General features: G+C 40.2%; 1 long non-coding RNA gene across 1 annotated transcript; it reads right to left on the bottom strand.

Moving 5' to 3' along the window:
• On the bottom strand, positions 1-1963 carry LOC110881197. Its single transcript, XR_002559634.2, has 3 exons — positions 1814-1963; positions 610-698; positions 1-239 (listed from the first exon to the last, which is right to left on the bottom strand). It is a non-coding gene; the product is annotated as an uncharacterized LOC110881197 (long non-coding RNA).
• Positions 1964-11610: the final 9647 nt, after the last annotated feature.

The raw sequence follows: 11610 nt of genomic DNA, 5'->3' as shown, positions 1-11610 counted from the left end.
GTAACTTTTATGAATTACGCGGCTAGTACCCAATCTATGCGCATAATTCTTTTGACCTATTTCGAAGATTTAAACCTTTTAAGTTTAAATCTTTCCCCTTGGTTATGCACAATCTATTGTATACTTATCTATAACCCACAATATGCGTACCTGGTTCGGATCAACATATTGACCCGTTTTAATACCTTGTCTCAATAATCGCTAATTCATAGCATCGCTAATTCATAGGCCGATTTATCCTGTGTGCATAAAACTCCACAAACACTTATTAGTCGTTAATTGTTAAATGGTATCAACATTACCATTTGACCCGTTTGGTCTAAACGACCAAACATTTCGCGCTTATATTTGACTAGATCACCATTTTACCCTTTTTATTCGTTTAAGCTTACTTAGAAAGTAGCCATTCAAAAACTCATTTTAATTTATGTCATCCCATGACCAAATTACCATTTCACCCATTTTTACCATTAAACATGGTTTTTCGTCTTTTGATACGTTCCGACCCGTATCTTTTCGTGTCCAAATCATATTTTGAATATAACCTTGTCGTATTTATAATCTATAAATAAATACATATCTTACGATAAAGGTGTAAGCTTTACTTACCTCGCATCCAAACTATGCCTTACTTTTCCTTATTGATTTGTTTGACCCGCTTCGTCCTCAAGCTTCCACCTAGCTCGTTTAGCGTCAAACTAACATCATCATTCACAAGGTGGTTAGATTAGTCATTAACTAATACGACTATTCCACCTTACATATTTTCTATGTCGAAATCATTATTCGACTTCGTCATTGGTTAATTTTAACTTTCTACTTGTTAACTACCTCTAATCATATGATGCGTGAAATTAACTAAAATCTACATTATGATTAGATTCCGTATTATCACGTATCACCCCTAATTGAATCAATTAGGAAATTACGCGTTTCATTCATAGTTTCAACATATGAACATTGTGGGCATAATTTATAATATCAACAATCAAGTTCCGTATCACTGAAAATAGGCTGTTTTATTGACCTGTTTAACCTGTTTGCAAGTCTTCAAAAATTATGATTTTTTTATGTGGTGTACCACTCGGAGTGTTAGACCTTGTGTTAAAATTTCAAGATCTAACTCTTTACCAAAAGTTCGTAAAAATTTATTAACTAAGCTGTAATCAGATTCGTCACTTCTGACTGCAGCTTACGGAAAAATTCATTTAAAATTCCTCGTTTACCCGATTGACGAAATTCCAATTGATGATTTTTCTAATCACTTAAAACTTTCTACAGTACAAATTTGAGATCATAACTCAATTCCTAAATTGAGTTATGACATTCGTAATGGGCTGCAAATTCTGCCAGAAAACGCAGCTTGAACCTTTGATACGGAAAAATTCATAAAACGCTCAATTTTCGTCGAAAAAATACGATTCTAGTGGGGTTTTAAAGATATTTCCTGGAATTACATTTTAGACTCAAGAAACACATGATTTTATCAGGTTTTGTCCAGGTTACAGCCAATACAAATCGGCTGTAAATTCTGATCAAGAATCGTTTGAATTCAGCTTTTAGTTTAAGCTTGTTCTTGACATCATAACACTATTTTTTTGCAATCAAAACCCTAAAAAAACATCTCATACATGAATTTAGTATCAACAAAAACTTGAGCTAAGCATGATTTCAACATATACTTGTCTAGGGTTTACTCCTAGACACTACTATGTTCCTATTCTATCCATATAACAAACATGCAACCATCAATTTCGAATTTTCTAAGATCACCCAGAAATTCAACTAGAGATTTCTCATGAAATTCACATACCTTATGACTCCTTTTTCAGTGGAGATCACTATTTCGTGCTCGGATTTCGTTTTGAAACAGAATTTGGCCTTCAATTTGGACAATTTGCATGAACAAGGGTTTGGTGGAGGATGTTTGGTCGCCCCCTGCGTTCTTGATCGAACCAGACACAAGTTTGGTGTTTTAAATTTTGTTTTAATAATAATAGTTTCAAACTTATCACCTTTGGTCCCCAAACTATTATTAGGTTCTTATTTTAGGTGTTTTTAACCTTCTAACATATTACTACAAGGCTTCTTTCTAACTAGGTTATTTTTATTCCTAGTTATTTTAATGGGTTCGGGAAAATTATAACCCGTTTCATTTTAAGTCCCGTTAACTCGGGCCTTATATATATATACTTTGTTTCCTCAACAGCCTTTATTCCTTTTTATTTAATATTAGGTTTCTTTATTTAATCCCTAATATTTACCGGGTTAACTTCACCACTAACGGTACTTTACCCGTTCATAAATATTAACGTGGTTTGATAACCAAACCCGTTTTCGGGGTGTTACACATTGAGTGTAAAAGAGTTGAAAGAAAGTTAGAAAACCATCTTTCAATCCTTTTAACCATGAATATGTGTAGATCTATGCGAAAACATTGTTTAATTATGTGGAAATCCTTCAGGTCTGAGTTGTTCTTGGTGGAATGAGGCCAACACTTGATGTTCATAAGAAATCCATGATGACATCACCCTAAAACACCTCAAATCCGTTGATTTCACGGTTAAAAGTTAAGATTCAAAAGAGAAAATGATGAAGAAGTGTGTATAGATCATAGAAGTACAAGATTTAGGTTGAAAACTTACAAGAATTGAGAGAAATCGAGAAAAAATAGCCACAAAGCGTGTTGGTCGAGTGAAAGCTGTCACATCACTTGAACAGTGATGTGACAAGGCTATTTATAGGTGTAGAGGAGAAAGGTGATGGAGTGCCATGGATCGGATGGCAATTCGATCGGATGGCAATCCAATCGGATGGCTATCCGATCGGTTGACCATCCGATCGAATAGTCACTCGATCGGTGGTCTCCGACAAATTGCGTTTCGATGTTTCGTTTTGCTCGTTAAGCATTGCGATAGTTTGGTTACACATTTCATACCCACTTTCATATATTTATTATAGTTAGTCACAAAGGGTCGTATAAATATCCTCATTTCAAAGTCTGCGTTACGAAAATCGAGTTGCGTGTTTCGAATATGCGTTGCTTTGCGACACATCATGGTTATCGAGGAGGGTAGAATAGGTCCTCACCCAACGTCATCATGAGTGTTAGTACATGCGAGGTGATATGTTATAGCGATAAAGTATGCGTAATATGCGAAAATACTGTGAAGTAGCGATGTATGCGATAGAGTTACATTATGATTCGAATCTCTGGTGCTAGGCGTAACAAGTAATAGGAAGAGTAACAACACACGAACGTGCGGGTTGTTACAGTCTCCCCTGCTTTAGGAAATTTCGTCCCGAAATTAATCCACAAGAAGGGTCACGAGGGTTGATGTGAATGAGAGTAACGATAAAAGTGCCAAAATAAGCGAGCGATTGATTGAAATTCGACGAGCGACAGCGTTGCGACGACTGGCGATGGCAGCGAGTAAAGCGATTTGTATAACAAAAGATGGCAACACACGAAAAGCAATCTAAAAGTGTTTTGAATTCTCGAAAAGTTGATAAATTTCGATAAGGTTTGGGGAAAACTTGTTTATGAAAAAGTCTTCCCACAGTGCGGCGTTAAACTGTTTCGATGTTCACACCAGCGCTATGAGAGAAGTTTTATTAGGTTACTAAAATATTTTAGGGTGACTCAAACTCGTTTACGAAATTTTCTCGTCACGCGGTAATAACTTGAGTCGATTGTCACACCAACGTTTACAAGAAAATCTTGTTTTGTACAAAGATTTTGATCACATTTTAGAAAAATTCTTGTAAGAAAAACTTTGTTTACGCAAAGGTTTTAATAACATCAAAATTTTAAATTAAAGTCGGCCCCGCATGGCACTTTCCCATGAAAGTTCGATAATATGGCTAAAACACTTATATATAGGAAGTACCAGCGGCGTATCGACCATGTTTTAGCCATATGGCTTCCGTCCCGTGAGGCGGTGTCATCTGTGTCGACATAGTGCTGATAGATTTCGATTCCCTTGGTCCAAGCGAAAGATGGTTGGACCAAGTGTAAAAGAAGGATTGAGCAACTGAGCGATGAAGTCGTTTTCTAACTCAGTTTAGTGACACGAGCGAGTGCGATAAGCGATAAGCGGTACGCGAAAATTCGATAGCACAACACAAACATAATAAGCGAAGACGGCGGCGATAAGAGATAAGCGACGAGCGATAACGACAACCGTCGAGCGATAGGTGACGATCGATGCGTTGCAAGCGATGGGAATATGCGATTTGATAGATTAAACGTCATCACAAATTTTAACTAACATTAAGCCCCACATGGCCCTTTTCCACGAAAGTCTGTTGATACGGCTAACATTAAGTACCAGCGGCGTATCCACCATGTTTTCTCCCTATCAGTTTCGTCTCGTGAAGTGAGGTCATGTGTGCTAACATAACACAGATAACATAGATAACGGTAAGCGATAGCAATAAGCGATATATGATGAGCGATGGAGCAATACGCAAGCGATAGAGCGATACACACGATATGCGATAGCGTGATGATACGTGCTAGTGTGTGTATATTTTAGATGTATAATTAAGCCCTTTTTACACTTTTAGCCAAGTTTTAAATTTATAAAACACGATATTCACTAACACTAAACACACATATGGGCAAGTGCACCCATCGTGGACGTAGTATAGTGTTGGTAAGATACCGAGGTCGTCCAAGGACACAAGAGCTTTTAGTACCGGTTTATCCTCAACGTCTAATCAAATCAAAAAGTTAGAAAAGATTTTTAAACTAAGAAAATGAAAACTAACTAAATGCTGAAAAATAAAATAAAAATAAAAACAGATAGACAAGATGAATCACTTGGATCCGACTCGTGTATTAGTATAACCTTTGATTATTTTCGCACTTTTGCACTTGTTTAAGAGATTATCCTAGTTATTGTAGTAGGCCCCTCTTTTGAAGGCGACGTCACCCTCAACCCAGTAGTTTGAGTCAGCAAGGATACAATCCTAAAGGGTCGGATTATTGAAAGATAATGAATTAAGTTATTAATGCAAATTATGGTAGGCCCCTCTTTTGGAGGTGACGTTACCCTCGACTAAGTAGTCTGAGTCAGCAGGGATGCAGTCCTAAATAGCCGGGTTATAGTATTAATAGTAGTTAACTTATGAGGGGGTCAAAGAGTTTGGATCCCCGCCATCCAATACCTATGGGCATTGAAGGAGATCCTACTAAATTTGACCCAGGTCCCTTGCAGGACCTCTAAACGCTGAACAAGGGCAAGACCCTTACCAAACCGTTCCCTTAACCCCCGACCAGGTAGCCAACATACCTCCATATAGACCGTGGAGATATGAATGGTGAAAATCTTTTATTTTATATAGACAGTAAAATAATGCCAAGACACCACGGACAAACGATAAGGAAAGACCACCTTCAACATAAGCAACTAGTTATTAAAGTCATTAATACAAAACCAAATAAAAAGTGCAAAAGATTGAAAATAAAAAGTATTATACTAAACACTTGTCTTCACCAAGTGATGTAAGAGACTTAGGCAAACATGGCCTTGATTGTTAAGAACTCTTACGATCAATCTTGGATCCCGAGACGACTCACACACTCTATGATGGATAATGGATGATGGTGGTGAATGATGGTGTTGTGATGGTGGTGGGTGGTGGATGAAGTGTGAGAGAGGTGGTGTGCCAAGGGATGAGTTGCAATGAAACCAAGCACTCCTATTTATAGGCTGAACAGAAGGCTGGGCACGGCCCCGTGTCCGCTGGACACGGCCCCGTGCCTGTCTGACACTCTCTCTCTCTTCATTAATTGTAATTCACAATTACAATTAATGCGCCTGCTGTACTTTCGCCACGCCCCCATGTTCACTGGGCACGGCCCCGTGGTGGGCAATAGAAGCTTCTATAGGTTTGTCTTTTCTGCTACTTCTTGGGCACGGCCCCGTGCTGGCTGAGCACGGGGCGTGTTCAGTCTTCTGCCTTCTCTATTTCGCTTGGGAGGATGTTGTTGAGGGGTCGGGCAGTCCACTTATGTTCCTTTTCTTGTATTTATGTTAGATTTAGCTGTCTTTTTGCTTCTTTTGTGAATTTGAGCTCATTTAATCCTGAAAATACAAAAGGAAGACAAAAACACTCTTTTTCCAACATTAGTACTTAAAAAGGGTTAGTTTTATGCCTCATTTGATGTAATTTATGTGTTGCATTTTACACACATCACGTGATGCACATAATAAGCGATTTAGCGAAACACACCTTAAGCGATTGAGCGATTTAGATGGCGAGATAGGTTCCAGCGATAATGCGGTTGCGAGCGTGTTTGACTTACGAAAAGTCTAGCGATGACACGCTTTGAGTTGCGATTGAGATTGTTACGCCTTGTGATGTAGTGTAGTGTGTCGAAAATAGATTCAATAGCATACTTGGTCTAATAACGTTCAACTTGTATGGCACTTTCTTCACAAGACATTGGTTGGCATGGCGAAGCACTTATATATAGGAAGTACCAGCGGCGTATCCACCATGCTTCCACCACACGCCTCTGCCCTGTGAATAGGTGTCACACTGTGTCGACATGGTCAAGACGCTTATATATAGGAAGTACCAGCGGCGTATCCACCACGCTCAACCATGCTTTTAACGTTATGGCATCGTTGAAACTCATTACGATCTCCGTGCACTTATCACAGTAATCCCGTGTGCACCCGTGATTAATGTGACCCTTGCACGTTTATCGTACTTTATCTCAAGAACGCATAGTAGGGGTAAAACACATTATATAGTACATAGTGCTAGTATTGAATCTGTGCGCTAGTGCAAGGGAGAGCGAGAGATAACTAGAGTCCACATTGCGTCGAGAAATAGAACAAGTTCAACATATAAAGAAATTAACGGCGAAAATCATATCATTACAACAACATTGGAAGCATACTAATGTTGTTGTGGAGGACTTCTGCGGAGACTACGATTGTTGCTAAAATTCCTCAAGTCTGCGCCCCCGTGCGGCAGTGCTGGGTAAGATGACTATACCAGTTGCAATTTGCGCAAAAGCGACAGTTAGCTATGAGACACAGGGGATGAGTTCCGTTGTAGTCGCGCTTCGAGTGAACTGGAATTGCTTTGAGAGGTTCTGGTTGTGACAGTCCAGTTGTTGAAGAGTTTGAGCTCGAGGTCTTTCGTTTGCGGCTGGGCTGAGCTTCCTAAAGCGATGCGTTATCATCGGAGGGTTTGTCTGAGGGCTCACTTGGAGAATCGCCAGCAGGATCTTCGGAAGAATCGTCGGAAGAATTGTCAGTAGAATCGATGACGATTGCTTGATGAACTTGTTTGACAGGATTCTTGGAGAAGAATCCGTCCAAAACTCGTTTGTCGTTTATTTCTGCGGCCATGCGGTAGGTTTCTTCGATGGTAGCAGGTCTTGCAGCTTCGACAAAATCGCCCACACATTCAGACAAGCCGCGAATGTACTTCGTGATGGCTTTTTCTGAGGTGTTGACTTGGCTTGGGCAGATTATACTAAGCTGTTGGAACCTTGCGGTGTAGCTAGTGTATTGTCACCTTCGACTTTCTTGATTTCGCAAAATTCGTCTTCCAGCTTTTGGACTTCGTGGGGAGGGCATTATTCTTTCTTCATGAGCTCCTTCAGATCATTCCAAGAGAGAGCATAAGCTGCAGAGATCCCACGTTTGTTACGATCGGCTGTCCACCAGTCGAGTGCTCGCGATTGAAATACTCCGGTAGCGCAAGTAGTACGGAAACTATCGGGACACCCACTCTGACGAAGGGTAACTTCGATAGAATCGAACCACTAGAGTAGTTGGGACACACCTCCTTCACTCGTGAACTCCATCGGGTCACAGGCTTTGAAGTGTTTGTAGAGGAAAGCAGATTGCGGCGCTTCCGTCTTAGAGTCTTTCGAGGTTCGAGAGTTGCTGAGAGAGTGCACTTGAGCGAAAATTTGAGGAATGACCTTGGCTACTTCCTTGGCCACAAGCGAGGCAATCCTCTTCTCGGTGCTTCGTTTGGCTCTTCTCATAGCTGTTTGTCTCGAGGTAGAGTCGTTTGAAAACATCTAGACAGAGAGAGATTTGGAGTGAGATTCGATCATAATGATTTTTTGAGTTTTGCGATGCGATCGAGTGCGATCAAAACTTGTTGCGAGTAATATAATAGATTTCACATAGGAGCCACATAGGAGACACGAAATCCCTAAGTTCTTCACAAAATTGATTGGTTTGTATATGTATATATAGGTTCATATAAACTACACCTTTATGCTTGCATAGATAGCGCGAGAACGCGATGCAGAGAGAGCGAGAGCGAGTAATTAGACACTAGTTTTGTTGCGATCATTCGGTCTTTCGTTTTAGATTACGATGGTTGTGCGACTTGTGCGTTACAAAAGCAGGGAGCGAAAATCGATAAATTGTGAAATCGTTAAAGCGTAAAGTTTTAAATTGTAAACACATAAGCGTAAATAGGTTCCATAAAGCGTAAAATCGGCGAGTCGTATGCTAGAAAAATAGATAGAGTGCCTTGGGTGTTTAGGTGTCGACTGCCCAAGGTAACCCAACTATACCCAACAAGTTCGTGCACGTATGTTGCCCAAGAAGACTATGCTTCCACTGGGATGCAGCTCATGGCATCCGTCCTCCTAGTCATCGCGTGGCTCGAGTCATCGTTATGGTCGAGTCCTTGGTGAGAGCTTTTGAAAACCATTTTTTATAGAGAGTGGAACGGTTTATTAAGATATGGGTTTCACCCCTGACTTAATTACTTCGCTCCTAGCTGTGGTTGTGCTCTTGGAATAAGTTCGAGAGTTCCACTAGATTTTGAAATGGAGACTTTCGTTGAGTTATGGATGTCACTCCTAGCTCCACGGAAAGTTCTCGTGCTAGAAAAATACGCTGAGTGAGCGATCTTATCGAGAGTTCTTGGTTTTCACGCCTGATCTCGACTGGACCACTTGGTTATGCCATGCGAGTATTTTTGAAAACGTGTGTATTGTGTTGGCCTTAGGAAAGGCTAAGTAATACTCCAGCCTTAGGAAAGGCTCTTTGCGTGAAATTGTAGTATGCGGTGTTCACGCGAAGTTGTAGTTTTTAGCAGGTTCGAATGAGAGTATCAAGTAGGCCCGTACAAATCCTACTGAGTTCGCACGAGTTGGCCCGTTGGTACCTAGACTATAGACGAGGTCGTTTCTAAGACATCGACCCGGACTAGGTCATGTCTGGCCTAATTCCCTATAGTTATGGCTCTGATACCAATATGTCAAACCCCAACCGATCGCGGAATCATCGGGGCGCGACACTAGGCGAATCAGATTGCTCAAGAGAATCCATAACAACTAAATAGCGACAGTATTTATTAAATTTGTTATCCCATACTAACCAACAATACAATCACATAAGTTATCACAGATTTCTTGTCTTCTTGAACAATTCAAATCCGACAACCTAGATTTTAGGTGTGTTTCTAGACTTCCTAGCTTGATTTGATGTAGTCTGCGACTAAACCTGCAACATACGTTAAAACAACGTCAATACGAAAGTATTGGCGAGTATACAAGTTTTGATAGAGTAGCGTAAATAGTTAAAAGTGCTGTGAATTACCAAATACATAAACGAGATACCTCAACATACATGCATAAAAGACAGATACTACCAGCTAAGTCACTCGAGCTGCGATTTCGATTGCTATTCATCTTAACTAGACCCCGTCGGGTTCTATAGTACTATACTAGTTAAGGCGGGACCTTGCAAGTATAAGTCCTAACACATATGTAACTAGCATCACGTGTAAATATGCATAACAGTTATTCGCAAGTGATAAACAGTTTGATTCACTAAATCGTTTCGATAAATTTGATTTGATAGGAACGTATATTACACCCAAAATGCGATAAAAAAAGCGTTCGAGTATACTCACGGTCGGTGTTCAGCAAGTAAACAAAACTTGGTTGGATTGAAGGGAGCGCGTCTGAGATTGGCCTGGTTACGGATTGATAGCGTCAGCGGTGAAAAGTGCGTTAAACGGTGCAAAGTACCAAGTGTCGGATGGCAATCCGATCGGTTTACCATTCGATCGGATGTCAATTCGTTCGGATGGTCATCCGATCGGATGGCCATTCGAGTGGATTGACATTCGTTTGGTAAGGATGTGTTTGTGTATGATGGCTTTGAAGTTTTCATTGTAGCATTTTGAAAGCAAAGAAGTATCTCTACCCTTCAGGTCGATCGTTCGAACGGGCGTTCGATCGGATAGCGATCCAATTGGAAGGACACTTAGTGAGAACAAATTCACAGCAGGATTGTCACTCGATCGGATAGCAATCCAATCGGATGGCAATCCGTTAGAACTGACTATGTATTGAACATGTTGAAAATTGTTTAAGTGTCGAAGTTCCAAATGTCATATCATCGGATGGTCGTTCGATCGGATGGCAATCCGATCGGACGGCAATCCGTTCGACATTCAGATCCTTGGAAATTGAGTAAAAAGTTTATGTGTTGAATCCTTAAGTGCAATCCGATCGGTATGCAGTTCGATCGGATGGCAATCCGATCGGACGGCAATCCATCCCAACGCATCTGATCGTTTTGAACTTGATTATTTTGAAAGTTTTGTAGACTGATCGAGACGGTGTGACAACGTGATAAACAACAGAAACCCCATCCTGACCCAAGTAATCCGATCGAACAGGAATCACCCAAGTCCGATCAGTTAGCTTGTTCAAGAAGGTTGTTCATGTTTAACCCGAAATCGGTAGTCTCTCTGCTAGAACCCAGATCTTGAACCACACATCACTAAGAAGGAGTAGAAGATCAGAACGAGCTCCGATTCTATCGGTTTTGAGTGCATTGAGTGTAAAAGAGTTGAAAGAAAGTTAGAAAACCATCTTTCAATCCTTTTAACCATGAATATGTGTAGATCTATGCGAAAACATTGATTAATTATGTGGAAATTCTTCAGGTCTGAGTTGTTCTTGGTGGAATGAGGCCAACACTTGAAGTTCATAAGAACTCCATGATAACATCACCCTAGAACACCTCAAATCCGTTGTTTTCACGGTTAAAAGTTAAGATTCAAAAGGGAAAATGATGAAGAAGTGTGTATAGATCATAGAAGTACAAGATTTAGGTTGAAAACTTACAAGAATCGCGAGAAATCGAGAGAAAATAGCCCCAAAGCGTGCTGGTCGAGTGAGAGCTGTCACATCACTTGAACAGTGATGTGACAAGGCTATTTATAGGTGAAGAGGAGAAAGGCGATGGAGTGCCATGGATCGGATGGCAATCCGATCGGATGGTTATCCGATTGGTTGACCATCCGATCGCATAGTCACTCGATCGGTGGTCTCCGGCGAATTGCGTTTCGATGTTTCGTTTTGCTCGTTAAGCGTTGCGATAATTTGGTTACACATTTTCATACCCACTTTCATATATTTATTATAACTAGCTTACAACCCCGTTTATTACACGGGTTGAATGACGGAAAATGTAAATTATAAACTTGTATATAATCCTTATTAATGAAATGACCTATTTAGATAAATTAGTAAAACAAAAGAATAGTTATATTTTCATTACTTTTACATGTGATTTGATACTTTATTAGTAATTATTG

This window comes from Helianthus annuus, chromosome 10, assembly GCF_002127325.2.
Source record: "Helianthus annuus cultivar XRQ/B chromosome 10, HanXRQr2.0-SUNRISE, whole genome shotgun sequence".
Classification (NCBI taxonomy): domain Eukaryota; kingdom Viridiplantae; phylum Streptophyta; class Magnoliopsida; order Asterales; family Asteraceae; genus Helianthus; species Helianthus annuus.
This window is presented reverse-complemented; position numbering and strand designations above follow the sequence as displayed.